Source organism: Dendropsophus ebraccatus, chromosome 3 (assembly GCF_027789765.1).
Source record: "Dendropsophus ebraccatus isolate aDenEbr1 chromosome 3, aDenEbr1.pat, whole genome shotgun sequence".
NCBI classification, from domain to species: domain Eukaryota; kingdom Metazoa; phylum Chordata; class Amphibia; order Anura; family Hylidae; genus Dendropsophus; species Dendropsophus ebraccatus.
Window position 1 is genome coordinate 136,210,207 of NC_091456.1, and position 13,767 is coordinate 136,223,973.

The 13,767-nt window shown below is 44.5% G+C and overlaps 1 protein-coding gene across 2 annotated transcripts in view; it reads left to right on the forward strand.

The window, feature by feature from the left end:
* Window positions 1–13,767, forward strand: part of PDE4D (phosphodiesterase 4D) — a 968,497-nt gene that overhangs the window by 35,759 nt on the left and 918,971 nt on the right. The window contains exon 1 of one of the 2 annotated variants that reach the window (XM_069962738.1): window positions 363–404. The exons of the other annotated variant lie outside the window; for it this stretch is intronic. The gene's annotated coding sequence lies outside the window, so the exon portion shown is untranslated. Of the gene's footprint in view, window positions 1–362; window positions 405–13,767 lie in introns of those variants that run through there. 2 annotated transcript variants of the gene reach the window in all.

Genomic DNA, 13,767 nt, shown 5'->3' on the forward strand with positions numbered 1-13,767 from the left:
AAAGTACAATGGAGATGAAAGGGGCGATTGTGGAATGAAAAGACATTAATGCTGCCACATTTTGGCCATTTTACTCTATATAAAAATATAGGGCCTACAGTTTCCCTTCCAGTTTAGGATTATTATATACTCTATTGATTTTAAAGGGGTAGTCTGGTGTTATTACTACTGCTATAAAATTACTTACTTACCCCCTCTTCCTGACAGATCCTGCTACAGCCCCCGTTGCTCCTTTCACGATCGATTGACAGCCTGAGTGCAGGAAACTTAATGCAAAACCCAGTGATCAGAACTGGGAGTCAAGCGTGAGTGGCTGAGAAGAGTTCAGAGGCAGCATGACTACATGCCACTGCGGCTCTGCCCCAATACCTAGATACCGAGAGCCAGGACTGAGCATTAAAGGGGTACTTTTTTTTTTTTTTCAAACTAACTGGTTCCATAAAGTTATACAGATTTTTAAATGTATTATATTTTAAAGGGATTGTCCAACAAAAATCTTTATCTTTCAAATGAACTAGTTTTAGAAAATTATATTGATATTATTTGTATTTGCTGTATGTCCTGCAGGAAGTGGTGTTTTCTTTTCAATCTGACACGGTGCTCTCTGCTGACACCTCTGTCCGAGACAGGAACTGTCCAGAGCAGTACAGGTTTACTATGGAGATTTGCTACAGCTTGGACAGTTTCTGTCTTAGGCTATGTGCACACTGAGGAAAAGGCGAGGAATTCAGCTTGAAATTCAGCTTGAAATTCAGCTTGAAATTCCTCCCGTAAAAAATGTACAGAGCAAAGTCCCATTGTGTTCAATGGGTTTTCTGCTCTGTTGTTCACACTGCAGAATTTCCGAGCAGAATTTTCTGCTGTAGATCTGCTAGAGGAATCCTATAGTAGTCAATGGGGGGCTTAAATTCTGCTTGAATTCTGCCTTAAAACTTTCTGCTTCAATTCCTCGAGAATTCCTCAGTGTGCACATACCCTTAGACAGAGATGTCAGCAGAGCGCACTGTGTTAGACTGAAAAGAAAACACTTCCTGTAGGACTTACAGCAGTTGATAAGTACTGGAAACTTGGGATTTTTAAATTAAAGTAAATTACAAATCTATGTAACTTTCAGAAACAAGTTGATTTGAGGGGAGTACCCCTTTAAAATCTCAAATTTTCAATTCCTTTTCATCTGCTAAAGTCCCTACAGGATGCTGTGCACAGCAGTCCCCAGCAGTCTCCAGCAAACATCCATGTTTAAAGGGGTACTCTTTTCAAATCAACCGATGCCATAAAGTTATACAGATTTGTTAATTACTTGTAACGTAATTAAAAATCTCATGTCTTCCAGACGCTGTACTGTATGTCCTGCAAGAAGTGTATTCTCTCTAGTCCAAAACAATGCTCTCTGCTGCCATTTCTGTCCATGACAGGAACTGTCCAGAGCGGGAGAGCTTTCCTATGCGGATTTGCTATTGCTCTGGACAATTCCTGACATGGACAGAGGTGGCAGCAGAGAGCACTGTGTCTGGAAAGAATACACCACTTCCTGCAGGACATACAGCAGCTGATAAGTACTGGATGACTTGATATTTTTAATTATGTTAAAATAATTGACAAATCTGTATAACTTTATGGCACCATTTGATTTGAAAAAATAAATACAAAATTACCAGAGTACCCCATTAAACATGGAGAGCTGTGCCAGGCGGCTCTAAGGTACTGGGGCCAGCTTACTCTCCCACAGAAAGGTGATTGGTTTCCTTTAAAGGAGTTACCCCAAAATTATAAATCTATTCATATGGCCGGAGAAAAGTATCTGATCAATTAGGATCTGACCTCTGAGATCCTCACCAGAAGTTCCCATGTCCCATAAGTGAGTAAAGTGACAGCAAGCATGCTGAACCATCACTCTATTCACTCACTACATGACTGCTAATACTAGCTGAATACCAATAGTCTATCAATAATCTATCAACAGTAACAGTAACAATTTGTAGTTCACTACAGCAGGCAGCCTATTGCAAATACCTAGGTTCCCTGAAAGTTAAGGTTGTATTCACACACAACAGATTGGTTGTTGACATTTCTGCAATTCTAGAGAAATTACCCCAAAATATGAGGAAAGGTTTTCTAATTTGCAAACGTTTTTGTGCCATATCTTCCTGGTCAGGGTGGTGAAAGGGTTAATAGAAATATCCAAGGGATACAACAGAGGTATAATATAATTATATTTTATCTAAATAAGCCTCATCCGCAGTCATGTCATCCCTGGCTCTGATCACGTAACACTGTGTGTGCTGTGCCGTGCACAGCTCTAGGGAACACCCTCAGCAAACAGGAAGGAGTGTAGTGCTGGCCTGGATGACGCTGGGGCTGGTTACAGTGTCACATCCCCTTAGGTAGTATAAGAAGTGTTCTGTTAGCTGAATGCCATTTAATTGCCTGGATTATAACTTCCTGGCGGTTTCAATGTTGTGCTTTCTGTAATTCTTTATATGTGCGTCAAGTCATAAAAGTAAATATGCGTAATAGGCAGATTTGTATGTAATATACAGCAGTGGAACAAATAGTGATCAATATAGTATAAGGAAAATGCTTATTCATAATACCAGCAGTACCACATACTGTACTAGCATGTGTTCAGGTCATACAACTACTATGGCTTATACTGATTTCTTTCTGTTCCTCTACAGCACAGGTGTCACACTCACAGCCCTCCAGCTGTTGCAAAACTACATTTCCCATCATGCCAGGCATGATGGGAATTGTAATTCGTCATCTATACTTCTGAATAAGTGGTGGGAGATATAGGATACTGGTGGCTGGGAATTCTGCATAATAATATGTATGTAAGTTTAGACTAAGTTCACACTACATATAGATTCATTAAATAACAGCCCTAGTTGCAGGTTAGCAATCACGGACGTTATTTACTGAATTTACCTATCACGTTCATTGCTATGGAATACCGGATGGAGTGTATACACTCTGTATTCACTCCATCTGGGATTCCTTGCGGCTGCACCAAAAACTGACATATCAGTTTTGTAAATCTGCTATTCAGTGAACAGAAGCCGCACAAGACTGACAGAGCAGACAATGTAAAGTGCGTCTCCAGCCACACTTTACATTGTCTGCTATGTTTTCATTGGAATGCGGGTGCACCTGAATGCGCCCGCATCCCAGTTCAAAATAAATGAAGTTCATCTGCCCGATACTGCAGTATCACAGAACGGCCGGTGTCATACATAGCGTGAACGCGGCCTAAGGCCTATCGGGTTAAAGTAAGCATATTAGTAAGTATATAATGTCTTGAAACTATAGGTTGGACGACAATATTTATAGAAGATCTGAACGGTTTTAGTCCTGTTTTTGTAATGAGAGTGACTTATGTATTCAATATGGTCAAGCAAATATTAGCCTTGCTCTTCCCTATTGCTGGGGATGATGAAAGGACGAGCAACACCTGTAAAATAATGCCCGCCACTCTCCCAACCATTCAACAGACCTGAGTGATGCTTATATCACGCTCTCTTCCATCCTCTTGCTAATCTTTGGTGTGTATTGAAGATGTGGAGATAGGGTTTGGTATTTGCTGCCATGGAGTTGCATGGGTTTACATAGGACTTCTAGACACGAAAATAGGTTGAAATACTGTATTTTCCGTCGTGTAAGATGACTGGGCGTATAAGACGATCCCTGACTTTTAAGAAGATTGTCATCGGTTTGTATTATACGCCAGAAAATGTTAACCCCTGCCTGACCCCAGCAGGGTTTACTAGAACCCCCCAGTCGACTCCACCTGCTAGGCCCCCATTGAAAAGAAACAATCAACTCACCTGTCACCTGTTCCCGGCAGCTGCCCCCGGCAGCCGCGCATCTCCTATCATGTTCCTGGCACGGGCAGCATGATGTAGAGACACTGCCTGTGCCAGAAGTCCCTGAAGCTCTCCCGGGCAGCAGGGCATCTCATCAGAGAAGCTCGGAGACGCTCAGCTGCTGGGAGAGCTTCGGGAGAATGGCAGAAGCTTTGGGGACTTCCGGCACCTTTGCCATTCTCCCGAAGCTCTCCTGGCAGCCGAGCGTCTCCAAGCTTTTTTTGAGACGCTCGGCTGCCCGAAAGAGCTTCAGGGACTTCTGGCACAGGCAGTGTCTCTGCATCATGCTGCCTGTGTTGGGAACTTGATGGGAGATGCGCGGCTGCCAGGAACGGGTCACAGGTGAGTTGAATTGTCAGTGGTCGCCGCATATGGTGGGGATGCGTCCATTTTTGAACTTCCCCCATGGTATGTGGTGACTATTCCCGGCATATAAGACGACCCTTGACTTGTGGGCAGATTTTTCTGGGGTTAAAAAGTCGTCTTATACGCAAGAAAATACAGTTGTTGTTTTTTTTAAATAAAGACTGTGTGAAATACATACATCACATTCATCTCATTTTAAATACACTGAAGAAATGAAAATGATTGCAAAGATGAAAGTTGTAAATACAGAAATGATTCACAGATAATTGAAGAAACGCGGCAATTGTTTTATTGTAGGATAGGCCTGATAGAGTCAGTACGAAGAGTTATTCTGGAAAGATCACAATCTCTTTAGTGAATTTTATGTGACTGGCAGCCCATAGGGTACTGGGAGCTGTGATAAAGCACGGTGTGTGAGTTTAAGATGATATAATGAAATCTGTGACATGTTCATTAAGTTTAAGAACTCACATAATCAGATCTTGGCTGCTCCAGGTTTTTAATGGACAGCTCCTTCACCCTCTTATGCCAGAAGTGAAAATTTTGTCCGACTTATGACATGATTGCCATCTGTTAGTTTGCCAACATACTGATTCTATAATTACACTAACAGGCAGATGAGCTGCAGGTCTGAGTCAGCGGTTCTACACTGACCTACTCATATCCACCCCGAGCAGATGGTAGAGCTGGCTATGAGTTACAGGCAACAGACTAGCTGAGATTTTTAATTATGGCTATATTGCATTTCTCTTACAGAATAGCCATAGGCCTGACATGACTGTATTGAGTGTTATATAGATGTGCTCTCTTCCCTTTTAGCTGTATAAAAGGAATTTACACTGTTTAGCCATAACACAATGAAATAACACTGAGAAACCCGTAATAATGGGGTCTGATATATCAGACAGTAAGTAAATTATTCGTTCTTCAAGGGGTTATCCAGGCTTAGAAAAACACGGCCACTTTCTTGGTAGAAACAGCACCACTCTTGATTGTGGTTTTGCAGTTCACTTACATTGAACTGAATTGGGGCTAAAATGTAATACCACACACGACAGGGGTGGTGCTGTTTGTGCGAGAAAATTGTTTTCTTTCCCTCTTAATGCTCTTTAAAGCAAATCTGCCCCCCCCCCTTCACCTCCCCGAATCTGCTGTTACCATTGGATAGCTGCCTTCATTCAAGAGGTGGGTCTGTGCCCTAGGCCTGTTGCACCCCTCAGGTCTTCCTTCCTGCCTTCCTTCTCTCAAACACCGCCCTTAGGCAGAATTATCTTCTTCGGTGCTGACACAATTTAGCGCAAGCAGCGCATGTGCAATGACGCAGCCATCCTATTGCTCTAAGCCACCTTGTCATTGCACCTGTGTGAGGGGAAGAGGCGCTGTAGGCCTAGGGCATGGACAATCTAGGCCCCGTCTTTTTAACACCATGCTGCTGGATTAAAAAAATTATTTTTAAATATAAAAACCCCCCCCGTAAAATAATAGCATCAGCAGCCAAACAGACTCCTGAAGAGCACATGGAATGAAGACAGCTATCCAATGGTACCAGCGGTTTGGTTGGGGTGGTGGGTGGGTACAAATTTGCTTTAAGTGTAGAAGCAGGAAAAATGGGAAAGTGCAAGGATCTCAGTGACTTAGAGCCAAAAAAGGAAGATTAGATATCATTGTAGGTTATACAGCTCTATTGAAAATTGTGTCGTTTAGGCCTACTTTAGGGTAATAGATGTAGGAGGTTAACTTTGTAGGAGGTCTGACTTTGCATTGGATTGCATTGCATTGGATTGTTTTTTTTTATCTGGACAGAAGTGGAGGTGGAAGACTCCTCATATGAAACACATGATACCTAAACACAGTTAAATGTGCTTAGTTAGATATTCTATGGCCACACAATAACTTGGATATGAGTACCGGGACACTGCACACTCGTAACAGATTTGTTAAAGTTATCTGAATGTTGCCTGCATAAATCAATGTGCTTGCTGCCAAAACAACCCACTCAGATGTATGAAATGTATCAGATGTATCAGCCGATGTTGGCTTTGTAGAAGCTGCAGAGCTCACACCAACACTGCAACCTTTTCAAACCGCTGACTGGCAGGGGTGCCGGAAGTATTGATGGCCTGTCCTGAGGATAGGCAACAGCTATATAAGCTTTAGATATGACAGCTATATTTCTATTCCTCTTTGTATTATAAATTCCACAGATTAATTATTCCCTCATATTAACATCCATAGTATTTATTACCATAGATTAAATGCTGTGCCTTATGAAATGAGATCTACCAGTGCGTTTCTGATTTTCCTTCTTCTATTCATTTCTGACATTTCGGGCTATAAGCCTTCCTTCCATTGTTTGGGCTTTATCAATCACTAATAATTGGTATGTTTCATTATTTATGCCGCCGTCTCATAAATAATACCCACCGCACAGCTATTTGCCGAGTCTTGCACACAGATTTTTGTGTATGATCTCTTTCCAAGAAGGAAGGAAACCATCTCTCGTCTGTCATGGATAGCTAACCTGAAATCAATGTGTGACCCATAAAATAGCCTTGAAACATGACTGGGGATATTAGGTAAAACAGGTATCCATCTGTAAACAGCAGCTTTGGGGTTACTTTCCCTTCCTAGCACAGGCTACTGATTCTAGGCATATAGGATTCAGGCAGTGACTTACAGGGTAGCTACCTATAGGTGGCAACAGAGAGGCACTTTTTTTTCTTCTAAAGGAATGTTAATTTGCATACTGTTTCCTATTGTGCATTGTGTTTCCAATAGTACATAGGCTGTCTGCACTGCCATTATAATTTTGTCTATAGTTATTTGTTATCCTCCTCAAAAACATAATTCCTTTCTGAGCATAATGTACTTGTAATGCAGAGGGATTTCCTAAAAACGCCCAAATAATTATTGAGCCATATATTAAGCTTAGTAAGCGAACATCAGCTAGCAGATCGGCGCTCGCTTTCAGCGAAAGTCAGGCCTATAGTTTGGCTCCTAACAATACATTGATCCATACTACAATCTTAAAATAACATTTTTACATCATAAAACAAAGGGAGATAAACTCATCCACGTAGATATGCCTCCCCGGCAATGCACATGCCTTGCCTCTCCTGCTAGCAAACAAAGCTTTTACTTCTCAGTGAGAAAACATAAAACAGAATAGTTCATAAACTTCCAATCGGTCACAAGGTCTGACAGACATTATACTCAAATACATAATATACAGGAGAACACATAGCAAACCAGTCATCAAAATCGCCCAACTCGAGTTTTGCCTAAACTGGACATGCCCTGAAGAAAGCCACTTAAGGCTGGTGTGGTGTGCCACTGAATGATGTTGTGCTGGTGTTTATGACAGCTCAGCCAGAGATTTAACTATCGTGACACCAGTGCTAGTCCAGCACACATACCTGCTTTTTGTTGTGGTTGGCAGGTCGGTGACCTGTCGGGCTCTAGTGGGTCCCTTGGGCTCTTGTCATGGTAGTCCTAAGTGGCAATGGACCCACCTGGACTATCGGTACCGCCACCCACAGAAAGGTGTATAGCGAAGGTGTATAGGTGCTGGTGCAGAGGAAATGATGACTGGTACAGAGGAAGAGAGTCCCAGTGATAAAAATAGCATAGGGGAGAGGAGTTTGGGAGTACCAACCCAATGTAGTACTTGTATCCTGCCGGAACTTTAGAGAAATACTTGAGAGTGAGAGAGATACTTGTGCAGGGTCCCAGAACAGCCCTTCTTATGCTCACACTTTCATTATAAACAGTTCTGTTCTGGAAAGCTATGGTCCACTGCAAACTGCGTGTATTGTGTCCCCCTTCTCAGTATTCAGGTCTGCCATTTCAGTCATTTATTGCATGTGTATTCAGGTATCAGTGTCAAAAGGTATTATGTCGCCTCCTAGTGTTCAAGGATGGTACTCCTCATGTATATTCCTCTGTATATGCCTAATGGTGTGATGATGCAATGGCTGGATGTCACGTGACTGTGCCCTGCTTCCATGGTAACACCAATGGTCATCGAGCTTTTGGCTGGGGTTACCATGTGACTTCCTGTGCTACCTGAGTCTATTCCCTGCCACAGAGGGGGTAGGTCGTGAGTCGAGTCTTGTCCTCCACCATCAGGAGACAAGTTGTGTTGTCCTCTCTCCCTGCTAAGAGAGAGAGACCTGCGTGTGCTCTGCTGCTCCAGTCCGCTGGCTGTGTTTCTGTCTCAAGTCTCAAGATTCTCATCTGGGTGTCGATTCTTCAGTCATTCTTCAGTTCCTCTCATCATCATCTTCTCAATTCATCAACAGCAAGTATTCAATTCAAGTCTCATTCCACCCAGCATCTCAGCTTCAGTTTCACTACTACTCCCATCATTCAGCACGCTACTCTCACAGCCTATTGCAGCATCACCCATTATTCTGCTTTATTCAAGATTGCCTTATTCCCGGTTGCATCCGGAGAGACTGTTGCTACTAGTTACCACCATTACAATAAATATACAACTACCGTAGTTTCTGAACCTTGGCATTGGTGTGATCATTGGTGCCCTGACTAAGGACAACGAAGAATCGCACGCCCAGTATTCCCGCATGGTCAGGAGCCCGGCTTCCAGCTGTAGCACCCTCGTGCCTAAACCGTGACCACTACATCCTACAGCTGCCCCGATTCCTGCACCCTCACAACATCTGTATAGCGGAGTGGCCCCTAGGGGCCAGGGCGTAGCATTTGGCGTCACGAACAGGATTACGATCGCATTGTGTGTCCCCAAGTCTGTGCCGCAACCCCAAAGAGACTTTGCCATATCACCATGGGGGTAATCGAGGCGCTCAGGGCCCTAGACTGTACACAAGATGGCCGCTGTCTTCTTCAATTTCGAACTGCGCCATACCCCAGACAGGAGGGGGTTAACCGCCATGTTGCCAAAGCGTGGGAATCGCCCGGCGCCATAGACTTTGCATTGACTGCTCCTGATTGGCTGCCTGCGCCAGATGACGTCACTGTTGCCGGGCAGATTACTGGGCCGGAATTTCAGCCTCTGCGCTCCGCCTCCTCCCAAGTCCTCAAGACCACGCGAGTGCGCAGCAAGATGGCGTCCTGCAAGAAGTGCGAACCTGCCGCAGCTGATCCTGTGGTACCGGAGCTTCCAGCGTTCCTGCCAGCGCTTGATCCAGCGTGCCTGCTAGCATCGCTCCCATCCTACAGCGACACCAGCTGGGGCGCTGCCCCGTCGGACTACGAAAGTCACAGCTGGGCCTCCACTACGGCCTCCGCTAATCAGGACGGGGGATCCACTCCTGGTGCCCGCATCTCGCTGAAACCGGACCGTTCCAGTGCCTCTGACTCAGCCTTCTCTATCGGAGGATCCACGTCACCGGAGGCCGGTCCGTACGTAAGTGACCCGACTTTCTTGTTCCCCTTCCTGGGCCTCAAAGTAAAGGACTCGGCCAAGGCCTCAGTGTCCCCGGGTCTGTGGCAGCCTCCAGGGCGTAATTCGCCACCCCTGCCGCAATGGATGCTCGGGCGTGGGCCTAAGATTATGCAGCTGATCAAGGACATTCAGCAGGCCCTCGCTGCTATGCCGCCTGTCTCTAAAGCTGCTACTGCCGTGCCCACCGCTGCACCTGCAGCTCCCACTATAGCAGGGAAGTCCACAGCAGCTAAAACTGCCTCTTCCACAGCCGTGGCTAAAGCCACCAACGCTTCTACTACCGTCACCTATAATGTGGCCCCTGTCATTTCACCTATAACTACTGTGACCCCCAGCATTGTGGTCACCATTGCATCCAGCGATGCTTCTGCCCCAGGCCCTCCATGCTTCTATTATCCGTGGGAGAAGAAAAAGCAGAAGAAAGAGAAGGGGCCTAATGAGGTTCCTCCTGCCTCTTCCCAGTAAACAGAGACCAAAGTCCTTAACTGTTCCTGTTCTGTTGTTGTTTGCTGTGTGAAGTTCCTGCAACGTTCAAGGTTTGTGCCTGGTCCTCCTGACCAAGTCCCTGTACTAACCAGCTATGTGCTGATGGACACTCCTTGACTCAAACTGTTCTTCAGTGCCTGTCCCAGAGCCTTTACATGGACGATGTTCTATATTGCCTAAAGAGACTCTACCACACAGAGACACTTAACCCATTCCTTCCTAAAGCATTTTCCAGAGTATGTGATTGTCAGAGGTTTATTATTGTACTTCAGTATTGCACTTCAGCATTGCACTTCAGTAGTCAAAAGTCTATTTTCTTGTCAGAGTCGTATATATATATTTTCCTACCTCTGAGTAAGCAGACAAGTCATTTAGATAGTCTCAGAGTAAAGTGTGTCCTTTGAAAAAGTATTTCTTCTCACAGTGTATGTTCTCATGTCAGAGTCAGACAGTTTCCTCCTCCTCTGAGTAAAGAAGTCAGTCTACATATTTATATCTATAGCCTCAAAGAAAGTGTATTTTCTAAGAAGTGTATTTTTCAGAAGAATCTTCTATTTTCTCCATGCATAATCTCATTGTGTATTATTATTATTATATCTACAGCTGGAAAGATTTAGTTGAGCCAGTTTGTATGCAGATTTTCCTCAGATTTTCATTCAGATTTCTCTCAGGTTTCCTTCAGAGTCATGTGAGCCAGTTCTCCTCAGGACCTCGCAGTATTTGTTGTCTTTTGTATTTCCCTTCCTTTTGTCTCCAGTATTTGTTCACCTCTGTCTTGTCCCAACACAGTAGTTATCACACATAGTCATACCTAACCTTCACACTGGTCCATACATATTGCACCTTGGATACTCTTTCATGTGTTTGGCTTATTGAGTAATTGTGTTGTATGATTGACCCGTATGCATGGGCGCCCAGATGTATGCTTGCTTTTATTATTTTGTTCTATTCTCTTCCAGGTATCCAAGACATTTCACAAACACGCCAAGGGAATACACAGGTCTTCACAGTTCTCCTCCAGTAGGGTAACATTTTATACAGGAAACCTACTGTCAAACTGACTGGAATATGGAGGGTCGCCCGCCAGCAGTTAAGTTGTCCTGGCTTCCATGTCAGATGGTCCACGCACTAACTACCTGTAACCAGAGTACATTAGGCACCCCTAGGTGAAGTCCTGCCACTAGGGTTTTCTTTTTCTTCATATTTCTCTTGTCACCTGTGCCTTGAGCGTGGGAAACACACATCTACAGATTCACTCACACTAACATTCCTTCCTCTTGTCTTGTTGTCCTGGTCCTCTATGTTCATTCGGCCACATCTACCTCAGCTTGTGGTTCGCCGAGGTCAGCTCATTTCTAGTAGGGAGGTATGCAGTGTCCCAGAACAGCCCTTCTTATGCTCACACTTTCATTATAAACAGTTCTGTTCTGGAAAGCTATGGTCCACTGCAAACTGCGTGTATTGTGTCCCCCTTCTCAGTATTCAGGTCTGCCATTTCAGTTATTTATTGCATGTGTATTCAGGTATCAGTGTCAAAAGGTATTATGTCGCCTCCTAGTGTTCAAGGATGGTACTCCTCATGTATATTCCTCTGTATATGCCTAATGGTGTGATGATGCAATGGCTGGATGTCACGTGACTGTGCCCTGCTTCCATGGTAACACCAATGGTCATCGAGCTTTTGGCTGGGGTTACCATGTGACTTCCTGTCCTACCTGAGTCTATTCCCTGCCACAGAGGGGGTAGGTCGTGAGTCGAGTCTTGTCCTCCACCATCAGGAGACAAGTTGTGTTTGTCCTCTCTCCCTGCTAAGAGAGAGAGAGACCTGCGTGTGCTTTGCTGCTCCAGTCCGCTGGCTGTGTTTCTGTCTCAAGTCTCAAGATTCTCATCTGGGTGTCGATTCTTCAGTCATTCTTCAGTTCCTCTCATCATCATCTTCTCAATTCATCAACAGCAAGTATTCAATTCAAGTCTCATTCCACCCAGCATCTCAGCTTCAGTTTCACTACTACTCCCATCATTCAGCACGCTACTCTCACAGCCTATTGCAGCATCACCCATTATTCTGCTTTATTCAAGATTGCCTTATTCCCGGTTGCATCCGGAGAGACTGTTGCTACTAGTTACCACCGTTACAATAAATATACAACTACCGTTGTTTCTGAACCTTGGCATTGGTGTGATCATTGGTGCCCTGACTAAGGACAACGAAGAATCGCACGCCCAGTATTCCCGCATGGTCAGGAGCCTGGCTTCCAGCTGTAGCACCCTCATGCCTAAACCGTGACCACTACATCCTACAGCTGCCCCGATTCCTGCACCCTCACAACATCTGTATAGCGGAGTGGCCCCTAGGGGCCAGGGCGTAGCACTTGTATCCGTGTTTAGACTAATGTCTGACCACCTTCTGCCCTACCATGTTGAGCTTTCCATCCTAATAGGGTGATACAAACCCCAGTCTTGGTTAACTGGGTGAAGCTAAGTGTCCGAGAGTGTGCCCGGTTTCATTCATCTGCACTGCAGGATAGATTACGTAGACCTTCTGGTATGTTTGTTCTATTAAGACTAGTTGCTCTATGTATCAGGATACAGCCTTGCATTTTGTAGAGTGTCTCTCGGCATGGTCTGGGTTTATCCGCAACTTTCTCCCTCTTGTAGTGTCTAGCACTGCATAGTAGACATACAAGATAGAATAAAAGAACTGAGTGTCTCTGGTTGCTTCATACACATCTGTCTAGGTTAGACTGTCCTGGACAAAGGTCCTGGCAGATCCAGGCCCTGGCTTGGCTACAGCAGGAATGTCTAATCTGTGTGTCCTTCTCCCATGAGAGTCTGGATAAGACTGACGCTGCACTTCCTCCCACCAAGTGACTACTTCCTACAGGGATGTGTAAGAGACCTTGCGAGTGGTGTAAAGGAATGTGTGCAAAGAAAAGGAGAGGGATAACCCAGAAAGAAAGAGTATCTTCATTGGACAACAAACGTACATAATACACAGGAAACAGTAACCATTTGCTTACTTCATCCGTGCAGCAGAAAAGAGCTCACATAGAAAAAACTGACATCTAGTGGTGAAATTACAAAATACCTTCATCACCACTTAACTTTGAGAAAAGAGCTTTTGCGACAGGTGTGGAACACGTGGTGGGACACCAAACTGGTAGAGAACAAGAATAGTTTTATCATGTTTTTAGAGATTTCCAGTCAATGTATATTTGCAAGGAAAATAAGTAGAATTACCTGGATCATCTGAATCAGTTACAAATAGCATGATCTGAATGTTATCTAAGATACAATTTTAGATAATATAGCTACACTAATAAGATAGAAGTGTCTATTTAATTGAGTACATTGATTAAATTGTCTGCATCCCCCCTGCTTACTCCCACTATTCCTCCTAACAGTCTGTATCCCTCCTGCTCCTTCTCCCTCCTCCTCCAAGCAGTCTACATCCCCACCTTGCTTCCTCCCACTATTCCTCCTAGCAGTCTACATTCCTGCCCTGCTACCTCCTCCTCCTCCTAGTGGTCTACATCCCAACCTTGCTCCCTCCCTCTACTCCTCCTAGCAGTCTGCATTCCTGCCCTGCTCCCTCCACTTCTCCTCCTAGCAGTCTATTTCCTCATCCTG